The following is a 12,349-nucleotide window of genomic DNA, read 5'->3' on the forward strand; positions in this document are numbered from 1 at the left end:
TGTAATTATAAAAGATACCTTATTATTAATTATAAATTTGTAACAAATGATATTTATTTGTCATGCAGGGATACATCACTGGCTGCCTACACAACAACCATTTCTCCTAATTCTTTGTTCCAGAATTTTAATTTTGTTTGGATAACAGTGTTGTCCAGCACGAATCTGGCATAAACCCTGATTTGTATATTTGTTTGTTGTAGCTAGTCATTTCCTTTTACCAGTAATTCATGTGGAAATGGTAGTGTGAAGCTATTTTGACCAATGAGACCTCAGAGGAAGTCTACTGTAGACATCTGGGAAAGATTTATCAACCTGAAAAGACACATGTGAGAAGAAAATTATTTTCTTCAATCGTAGTTTCTTCTGCTTGAGATTCTATTGTATATTTGCGGCTGTATCAGCCATCTTGCAAAAATAAGGGGAGATATCATTGGCACTTGATGATGACACAGTACAGAGAATCTGTAATAGCAATCAGATGTTCTTATAACATAAACAATAAATATATTTATGCTTTAAGCTACTATCAATCATTTTTTATTTGTTGCCAAAAGCATTCTTAATGTCACATTTATTCAACAATCATTTATTGCACGTCTTTCATGTGTCAGGCAATATCTAATGCATGGGGGATTTATCAGTGAGCAAAACGGATTCTTTTGCCTTCATAGAGCTTTCTTTCGAAGGGAGAGCCATACTAAGTAAATAAATTACATGGTAAGTTATGTTGTATATCTGAAAGCGATAAGGGCTGTAGAGAACTTTCTTTTTTAGTTGTGCTCATACATTTATAACAATAAGATATGTTATTTTATTTTTAATTAAATTTATTTGATTGCTTTTCTGTATTATAGTTAGAATACCATATTACCTGGGAGGCAAAATTATTTGTTTTCTGGTTATGCAATAAATGAATTATATTTCAGATGAGAAAGTGATCATTTCAAAGTATTTATTCTAAAGAGAGGTGTTGAGTCTGATAGGTTTAAGAACCATGGATTAAAGGACTGTTTTTCTTTTCTCCATCAAGAGTTATAATAGCTTTGGTATCCATTCTCAACTCGGGATTACTTTATCACAAATGTAAGATATCTTATGAAATTGCCATCTATCTGGGAAGGTAAAACAGATACATGGAACATTAGAGAACAGTCAGGTATTCATGCTAAGATACTGACCAACGCTTTCTCTGGTTTGGTTTTGTTTTTAATACCATGTAATATGAACAACAAATGTTAACAACCAAAATTTTAAAACTATCACAAACGCATAGAATATGCAAAAAGGTTCTGGTCCAAGATCGTGACATAGGAAACTTTTGAATTCACCTCTTTCCACCAAATTTACACCTACACAGGAAGCATTTCCCTCCAAAAGATATCCAAAAATTGGCTGAGTGACTCCTACACATTGGATGAATGAGGAAATACCCACTTCAAAACTGATTGGAAAGGCTGAGACACACTCTTGCTATCAACCCCACTACTGGCATAGTAACATATAATTGGGAAGAAGTCACGACTCCGTTTCTTCTCCCCAAGTGAAGAGTTTAGACCCATCGTCTAACACTTCAACTTTTAAAACTTCCACCTGAGGAATGCCTCCGCCCCCTCCCCCCACCCCCAACCCTCTTGCATCCACAAGACCCACGGGTCTACAGCAAAAAAAATAACAGTTTTTGGCGGAGGGGGCAAGGACTCACTGCGGCTGGCCCCCACGGCTCCGAGTAGAAGAAGCAGACAGACACACCCAGCTCCTCTTTCTCTGGAATGAAGCCTATCTGCATACTTGAAACACTGCTGCCTGAAGGTTGGGCTTCTAAGTCAGCATATGTGAAAATCTAAACTCTCACAATTCTTAACGATGTTACCGTGTTTTAAATATCAGTATTTTATGAATTTTACAGAAGCTTAGTGTCCTCTGCTGGCTTACTTCAAAAGGTTATATTTGTGGTGATTTTGAGACATAACTACAAATACTTTGACAATCCTCTCATCATGTCTCCTCCCCTTAAACTTTGGCAGGCCTTGCAGCTGTCTCAACAAAAGAATGCAGTGGAAGTGATGGAATTTAACTTGCAAGGCTCTGACAGAAAAGACAATATATTCTCTGTCTCTTTCTTACTCTTTCCCTCCATCCCCCCTTTCTATATACTCACTTTAGAACCCTGTGTCACACATGAAGTACCCAAGATAAAATATCAAGTGATAGATTACAAAGATGTGCCGTAGAATCCCCGTTGTTTCAGCCCTTCAGCAGTTTTGGGTCTTCTCAAACCAATCACCAGATGTGTGAGTAAATGACCTTCAGATGATTATAGCCCCAGCCACCATATAACTATAACCACCTGAGAAACCCAAGAACCAAGAACCAACCCAAGCAAGAACCAGGTGGCTGAGCCCAGCCGACACCCAGAATTACGAAAGATGATAAAATAATTATTGATGTTCCAAGCTCCTACATTTGGAGGTGGTTTCTAAGGCAGTGGTGAATATCTAGAACAGCATTTCTACATTTTAAAAATGATATATTTGTAACCATATCACAGGTAAGAGGTAGCTACAAAATGGGAAACTATAAATGTTACCTTTTTTGAAAATAACGTAACCCAGAAAGGTGAGTCACCATAGCATGGTGGTTAACGGCCTGCATTCCGGACCTGGATAGCCTGAATTCAAGTCCCTGTGAAACCACTATAGAGTTATGTGGGGTTGGGCAAGTTACTTAACTTCACTATGCCTCAGCTTCCCCACCAGTGAAATGCAGATAAACTAAGGGTATTAGCTACCTCAGGAGTTGTTGAAAGAATGAATGCATTAACATGGTAAAGAGCTAAAAACAGTTGCTGTATATAGTTACTATATACAACAATATTCAATTTGCATTAATTATCATCCACAATGATTTTAGTCCCCACATAGCTTACATAAAGTATTTTTTAAATGTAACATGTTTCAAGTGTAAATGATAAAAATAACAGTAATCCTATTTCAAAAAGGTAGGAATTTAATTCCTGGTATAACTAAATGGCTTACAAACTAGTGCCTCTGGTCCAAATCTGGCCAGTCATCTGTTATTGTTGTTTTAATTGAGGTAAAATTCCCATAGCATAACATTCAACATTTTAACCATTTTAAAGCATGTGATTCAGGACATTTAATATGTTCACGATTTTGTACGATATCACTGCTAGGTCCAGAGTATTTTAATCACCCCTAAAGGAAACCTATTAAACAATTGCTTCCTATTTTCCTCTTTCCCCAGACCCTGGAAACCCCTACTATGCATTCTGTATCTATGGGCTGCCAATTCTGCACATTTAATATAAACAGAATCATACAAACTGTAGCCTTTTGTGTCTGGTTTCTTTTATTTAGCATGTTTTCAATGCCATCTATGTTGTGGCATGTACCATTACTTCATTCCTTTTAATGGTGAAATCTATTCTGTTGCATAGACACACCTCATTTTAGCTTTCCATTAATGTGTTGATAGGCATTTGAGTTGTTTCCACAAGTAGCCTATTGTGAAGTGCTGCTGCTATGAACATTTGTATAAAGCTTTGGTTTGAACACTCATTTTTAATTTGGGGGGGTCATGTATATACTAGGTATAGAATTGCTAGGTAACATGGCTATACTATGTTTAAACATTTAAGAACTGTCAAACTATATTTCGAAGTGGTTGTACCATTATAATTCTCGGCAGCAGTGTATGAGGTTTCCAATTTCTCCACATATTTGCCAAAACTCATTTTATCTATTTTTAAATTGTAGCCATTTAGTAGTTGCAAAAAAACCCCAGCTAATTATGGTTTTGACTTCTGTTTTGCAGATATCTAATGATATTAACATCCTATGTATATGCTTATTAACAACTTCTTTGGAGAAATGTGTGTTCAGAACCTTTATCCATTTTCTAATTGTGTTGTTTGTCTTTTTGTCAAGTAGTAGGAGTTTTTTATATATTCCAGATACAAATTGCTTATCAGATACATGATTTGCAAGTATATTCTCCAGTCTGTAGGTTGTCTTTTCACTTTCTTGATAGTATATTTTGTTGTACAAAGTTTATTTTTCATTTTAATGAGGTCAAATTATTTCTAATTTATTTTATTGTGCTTTTGTGTCACATCCAAGAAACCACAGTCAAATCCAAGGTCAAGAAGATTTACTCCCATGTTTTCTTCTAATAGTTTTATAGTTCTATCTCCTATATTTAATTTTTGATTCATATTGAGTTAATTTTTATACATGATGTAAGAATCCGGCTTTATTCATTATGACTTGCCGAAGTCTCAGATGATGATTAGCATTTTTTAGCAATAAAATATTTTTAAATTAATGTATGTATATATTTTTAGACATGTTATTGTATACTTTGTGCACTATTGTATAGTATAGTGCAAATATAACTTTTAAGTGATCTGGGAAACTAAAAAGTTTGTGTGATTTGCTTTATTGCAGTATTTGCTTTGTCATGATGGTCTTGAACTAAACATGCAATATCTCTGAAGTATACCTGTATACAATGGGGAAAGGGCAATCTCCTCAATAAATGGCGTTGGGAAACTGGACCACCATTTTACGCCACACACAAAAAGTAACTCAAAATGGATTAAAGACTTGAAGTTAAGATCGCAAACCATAAAACCTCTAGAATAAAACATAGGTGATAAATTCTTTGGCAACAGTCTTGGCAATAAGTTTTTGGATTTGACACCTTAATTAAAGGCAATATATGTAAAAATAAACAAATGGGACTACATCAAACTAAAAAGCTTCTGCACAGCAAAAAAACAAAACAAACAAAAAAACCCAAAACAAAACAAAAAAACGACCATCAACAAAATGAAAAAACAACCTGTAGAGCAGAAAATATTTGCAAACATTTTATCTTTTAAAGGGTTAACATCCAAAGTATGTTAAAAAAAAAAAAAAAGCTCATATAACTCAAGAGGAAAAAACAACAAACAAATAAAACCAACAACAATCTGATTTAAAAAAGGGGAGGAGATCTAAATAGATATTTTTCTAAAGAGACATAACAATGGCCAATAGGTACATGAAAAGGTGCTCAACATCATTAATCATCAGGAAAATGAAAATCAAAACTACAATGAGATATCACCTCACACCTATTATAATGCCCGTATAAAAATGATGAGGACTAACGAGTGTTAATGAGGATGTGGAGAAAGGGGAACCTTGTGCTCTGCTGTTTGTTTTTTTTTTTTTTGGCCTTCTATTCCAACATTCATCACCTGCGTGTGTTTCTCAGCACCCCCTGCCTCGTGTGTCCTTTTCTCCCAAATGCTGAGCCCCTTTAACGCATGTTGTTCTCCCTCTACTGCCCACTATCTCTAATCAACACCAGCCCCATGTCTTAGGCTCTGAATTTGTTTTCGTTTGTTTCTTTGTTTGCTTGTTGGTGTCTTGCTCTCCTTTTCAAGTCCACTTGGGACAAAATCATAAGGTCCCTGTCCCTTGCAGTCTATATGGTTCCTTCCCCTTGATGGGGGTGGGAGACTGCTGGAAATGGATAGTCACAAAATGTGCAAGTGAGTTTAGAAACTCCTAATTGGTACAGGCCTGCGATCCAGGCAGACAGAATGCAGCTTGGAAATTCCCAGGACTTGGAATTTGGTGCAAGTACTGTGAAAAACACTATAAAGGTTCCTCAAAAAATTAAAAATAGAAATCCATATGAGCCAGACAATGAGGAAGAAGACCTATAAGAAGCAGTGACAGAAAACAAACTGACATTAGACAATCTGGCAGAAGGGTGCTGATATGGCATGGGCCCTTTTGTGACACAGGCACTGAAACTAAAGAAAACAATGGAAGAAGGATTGATACTGTATAGAAGCACTTTTAGAGAAATAAAAAAAAAAAAAGTCAGACACAAACTAAGAGTATTACTGTAAAGTGTCACCAAGTGGGCTTGCCTCTCCTGCCTCTCCTTCAATCTCCTTCACCTTTTCTACCTCTTCCATCCCTGAGGCAGCAAGGCGACCCCTCTTCTTCCTCCTCCTCAGCCAACTCAACGTGAAGACAAGGACACAGACTGTTCTGAAGATCCACTTCCACTTAACGAATTGTAAATAATCATCATACTGTACAGTTAACATACTTATCTGTTGTGCATGTGCGTGTTTTCATAACTGCATGGCCAGAACTGTATGAGACTTTTTTGTTATCATCATTATCATCATCGTCACTTAAGTATTCATCTGCATTTTGCTTTTTCCACTAGCTATCCAAACGCTCTGTTCATATATTGTATTTACTTTTGTTACTGATCAAGGGCTTTCCGTCTGATGTGCAGAGAAATTAATATTATGAAGTAAGTTTTTGAGAAAAGCTTTTATATTTACGAGTCAACTGTCAAGGAGACAGGAGGCAAGGCTCAAGCCTGTCTCCCTGATCCAGGGTTCATGGTGGATTTACGGGGTTTCAGCATCAGACTTTCCTGGACAGTGGACCTTTCTCAAAGGGTTCTGGCATTCAGGTTCCAGTCACTTCTTGGTCCTTCATTTCCACAGTGGTGAGCAGTTAAGGGTTCACAAGTGTTACGCTTGAGTGGTGTCAGAAGTGTTACTCATAAATGGTGAATGGTGTATCCAAGGTTTAAACTTTGCTTCTGGGTCTCGTTAGAAACAGGATAGGACCAAGTCAAGCTGGTTCTACAACTACAAGTTCCCCCTTTTTGTTGTTCATTCCTCAATCTTGAGAAATAGGGGCAACAACTGCTCTAGCTACTTCCTTCTGAGAAGTGGACAAAGTAAATATGGAAGAGTTCAAGAAAGCATAAAAAAGTGGAATGCTAGGACTATACAAGCAAATATCACAACCAGGAAGGTAAAACACATTTTAAAACCAAAACAATAGCAAGTCAGATAAGTTAGGTTTATATTGGTCCAGACTTTTGGGTAAAAGCAATCTACTTTTGAGATGTCCATGTCTTCTCTTCCCAGCCAGGTGGGATCTCAGTCATCCTGTTTCTTTTGAAAAGTAACAAACTAGAAGAACTTCGTCGGCTCCATTCCACTTAAGTTGTAGCTGATCCTCTCAGGGTATTGATTTTTCTAAGTCTTGAGGAGCAGATAAAGTAGTGAAGAAGGACCAGATACGAGGACGCCCATATTATGGGCCTCATGGTGTTCCTGGCCTCACCTTTTCTTACTCTACAGCTTGCAACCACACATACACTTCATTTCTTTAATATAATGTTTTCCCCCTCTGATTCAACCTGGTTTTGCCCAGATAACGGCATTGTGACTCACTTGCTCCTCCCCCCCCACCCTCTCCCCCCTGCAATCTCTGCATGCTGCTCCTTTAATCATTAACCCTTAGGACATAAGATTAACTGAGCCTCAGGTATGCAGTCATGAGGACAATAGGTTTTGGTCGGACTTTCTTCAATCAGACAATAGAGTGTTCCCAATCTAACTCAAGTTTAGAATGTCCTCTGCCTCAGAAAAATGCCCTGAAACTTGTGACTGTCCTAATGCTTGCTGATCACAATCTTTATGGCTTAGCATCCTTTACAGACGGCTCCCATCTTTGTTCTTGGGTTGCTGATGTCACAAGAAAGATTGCCTAGTCAAAAGGAAGCCCAGAAGGCTATGTGAAGCTGAACAAACCTTCCCTCAGAACTATCATATAGACCCTGAAATAATGCCCCAATTTTCCCTTAAATATTCTAAGCCAGAATGAGAGAGCAAGGCAATTTTTGAAGGTGTTAACCCACTGCCTTCTCAGAACACCAGTGCTCTGACAATAAACGCTTATTCTAAATAGCCTAACTCCTGTGTCAGTCTATTGGTTGAGTGGTATAGGAAGCACGAGCTCCAGACTTGGCTGTCATCCAGTTTCAGTAGCACAAAGGGACTGTACATATTTTATAGTATCTAATTATTTTTACAATGTGATCTCTTTTAGGATTACAATAATATTTAGTCTTAAGGAAGGAAGAGTCTCCTGTATAATATTTCATAAGGACTCAATTGGAACTTGCTTTTCAGGGCTACGACTACCCTAAGCAGAGCAACTGATAAGACCTTATCCCAAGTTAAGCTGGTTTCTTGACATATTTTAGCAATTGACTTTTTCAAGGTATGATTCATCTTTTCAGTTTTTCCCTTGGGTACTTTATATGCTAGTCTGCCAGAAAGTTTCAAGTGAGGATTGTATTTTATTCTGAAATTTCTTTAGTTTTACTAGTAATAAGTATGTCATCCACATACTAGAGTAAGACTCCTTCATTTGGTCGAAGATCACTTAAGGCTTCCTCAAAGATAGTGGAGGCATTTAAAAATCCTTGTGGGATTTTTACCATCCCACGATTCTGTTGTTTCATGTTAGTCTCTAGATTGTACTATTCAGAGGGAAATGTCCTAGACTCAGGACTTAGGGGTATGCAGTATAAAGGGTCCTTTAAATTCAGAACTGTAAACCAGAAAAAGTCTCCAGATAAACGTTATCTTGGCTTTTAAACACTTTAAAAGCAATGTCAATGAAGTGAGATATTGGTGTCCCCAACCTTCTAGTTTTTGTAGCTTTTTTCCTTTATACAATTGGTAAACCTCAAAAACTTTTTCAAGGAAGATGAATGGGTTCTTCCTGGGCCCTTGGATCTTATCCGAACTCTTTGGTTTTGAGACCCCTTTGTGAAATCCCGCTATCAACCATTTTTATAATGGCTTAACTTTGCCTGGTCTCCTGGGTCACTGGGGATCCATCCTGATTCTGTTCCAGGGACAGCCTGTACTATTGGGATTGTTTGGTTATAAGAGTCTTTCAGCTTCTAGGTGGGGCCTCTCTAATACCACCCTACATTCCTCCTGGGTGAGGAGGGTATTTGTGAGGGTTTGTATGTTAGCCCAGTTAGGATAATGAGTCAGGAAAATCATGACTTTCACCTCTACTTTTGATCTTTTTAGGGTCATCTTGGGAAGAGCTGAAGAAGGAGCTAGATGTAGTAAATCAAGATCATCATTTGGTTTTGGTTCTGGTTCAGGCAAGACAGTTTTTTTAGGGGATCTTCCTTTTGCACAATTATTTTGGTTTAAGGACCCATTTTCAGGACGTTTCTCCTCTGACTCCAACTGATACTGAAGCCAGATGATGTTACAAGAAAAAACCATTTTTCTCTTATTCATAAGCTCATAGCTAAATATTGGCCAATTTTGAAATATATACCAAAGGACTGTAGTCAGGTATTCTATTAACATTGCCAATTTTGAAAGGTTTATCAGGATGATTGGAGAAAACTGACATGGAGCAGATTAAATAAAGTCTTGCTGCATTCATCCAATAATTAACCTTTATTAACCAATTCTTAACAGATAAAACAATCAGACATAGACAAACATAGGCAAAGACATACAAAACATGCAGGACTCTAACCCAGGTTGGTTGCAGGAGCCAACATCCACCAGGTGCTACAATGCCTTGGGCAGGCAGTCACAAGAGAGAAATCCCTTCATGGTTGCCAATACTGTTACCAGGTAAGGGATCACTGCCTGACATGCCCAGAAGCCAATGCTATGATATGGGCTTTTAAGACAACAAAACAAAACAAAACAGAAAAAAGCTTTAATTTGCCAGTTGACTGGCGAGGAGACAGGAGGCAAGGCTCAAATCTGTCTCCCTGATCTAAGGTTAGGGGTAGGTTGAAGGGGTTTCAGCAACTGATCTTCCTGGACAATGAACCCTTCACTTCTGAAAGGGTTCCAGGGTTCAGGTTTTGGGCATTTCCTGGTCCTTTGGTTCCACAGAGGGCAGCAATTAAGGTTCACAAGTGTTACTGGAAGTGGTGTATCCAAGGTTTAAATTTTTGTTCTGGGTCTTGTTAGAAACAGGATAGGACCAGTTTGAGCTGGTTCTGTGGTTATGCTTTGAAATGTAGGAGTTACATTTTACCATTCTGATTGATTTCTCTTTGGATATGAGCATGAGTAATGGTAAAAGGGATCAGCAATTTGAAAAGAAGCATTGTGTTCACCAAGATGTATATAAAATAAATTTCATTACTTCTGCTCCTACACCTGAGTTGTTACTTTAGTCCAGGGAGTTGTGGAAAGGTGCTGGCGTGGCTCCTAGAATATAGCCTTTAGATCAACGTAAAGACAATCTTGAATGAACTTGCGCAGAGAGGTCGTGAAGTGATAGTTCTGACATTTTTGGCTTCTATTCTTGTTGATCCTAACAAAACATCTGCTAAATTTTTTTGTAAGGGTTGAAGCTCCTCATCAGTCTTTTTACTTAAAGGGAAGATCATTCCTTAATAATATGAATGTGTGCCCCAATGATATTGTCAGCCAAACCCGATGTTTACTTGCCTTCAACACAGCATTTAAACAATTTTTCTTTTGAGATTCCAGGGTTCACTTATTATAGCAGGTGTTCTCTGCCACACACCAAGCTCATACAAAATTTCAGTAAAGATCCCTTAGTGAACATGGTTCTCACCATCATAGATGCCTATCGAAACGATCAAAGAGAAAATGTACACTGGATATATAAGGACTATAAATTATGTATATTTAATAAAGATGAAATAATTTCTACCACATCTATCTGAAAATTTTTCATAGTTAAAACTTATAAAATAATTCTGTTGGTATATAGGATAATATTCCTTATGAGAGAAAGAGTCTATATGTTTTAAGTTGATATCATACTTTTAAAACAAATAGAGCCAGCATCCTTTTCTGAACTATTACATGATTTATTAAGAGATTCTTTTTGTCTACCATTTGATTGGCAGCAACATAAAACAGATCTTATTCAACAGTTAATGGCAATATTTTTTTTGAATGCACATTATTTAGGCCATATCTGGAAATTTTCATAGGAGTAAGGACTGAGGTACGATTTGTGAAAGTTTTATTCAATCTAAACCACTGTCACATGAGTGAAAAAAGAGAAGTACAAAAAGAAGGATAAATAGAAGTATAATCATAATACTTAGTAATAGTAGCTGTTGTTATTAAGTTGCAAAAAGAAGACTCAAATCTAAGTCAATGATTTATAAAGCCAGTCCTTATTCTTTATTATATACAATAAATTGTTCCCCTAAACTACTTGCTTTGAATTAATAATTAGGACTTCGGACAATATCTGTACTTCCTTTTTAAGAAATAAGAATTTGGCAAATTGCAATAAGATTCTTAAAATTCTTACAGACTCTGACTTTATAATATACTCTTATAAATCTATACAGAGAAAAATAAATCAAAATGTGCAAAAGTGCATATAAATTTCACACTAAGGATACACCTAGATGAAGAGTAGGGGTGAATCTTACTTCCTTTTTGATTGTTTTCCATACTTTTCCAGATGTTCTTTTGATAAGCATGTGTTACTTTTATAAGAATATCACAGAGTCAGAGTAACTAGTCTACGTGAGTGGTTCATCTACATGAGAGAGCCTGTAATACTATAGGACTATAGGGAATCATCTTCTATAGCATGGTTTAAGACTGTTGGCAGAGAACTAAAGAGACAAAACATCAAACACACGTAACTGTAAACATTGCTATTGGTTACTGGACTTCCATGGATTACCAAGACATACAATAGTAGTCACAGAAAAGTATAGTGACCTTCATACGGAACTAATGTCGTCAGGGTGAATTTGTACTTTTGAAGAATTCTCTGGACAATGTAGAGTTTACAAGGTCAGAGTTTGAAAAATTTTCCTATTTTCTTTGTTCTGTAAAAAAAAAAAAACTTGGAAAAAAGCTTTACAACAAAGGTTGGGATACAAAGAGTATCAGAAGGATTAAATCACAGTTTTTCAGAGATAAAATAAATAAATCTAAAATAGGACAGGAAAAAAAAAAGATGAATATGTAGTTTTGATGAGATATTCAGAAAACTTTGGTTCCTCTACATTTGTGTATTTGGTAATTGAGCAATGGAAATTACTTTAACCCAGAAGGTAATAAATTTATTTAAATTGGCAAGGATCTGAGACTGCAAGTCCGAGTAATTCTAAAACAATTCTAGGATAACTAAACTTCACCAGGAGCTTTATACAGTTGACCCTTGAAAAATATAGGGGTTAGGGGAACCAAACATGCCCCTCCCTATAGAAAAATCCACCTATAACTTTTCACTCCTCAAAAACTTTACTAACTTGCTATTGACCAGAAGCCTTACTGGTAACATAAACAGTTGATTAACACATATTTTTATATGTTATACATATTACATACTGTTTTCTTACAATTAAGTAAGCTGAAGTAAAGAAAATGTTACTAAGCAAATTGTTTACTTCCAGTCAATCAGTGCAGCAGGTAAATGCTATGCTCAAAGTTACAACTAAATTATACAAA

This window comes from Rousettus aegyptiacus, unplaced genomic scaffold (assembly GCF_014176215.1).
Source record: "Rousettus aegyptiacus isolate mRouAeg1 unplaced genomic scaffold, mRouAeg1.p scaffold_m13_p_10, whole genome shotgun sequence".
Lineage (NCBI taxonomy): Eukaryota > Metazoa > Chordata > Mammalia > Chiroptera > Pteropodidae > Rousettus > Rousettus aegyptiacus.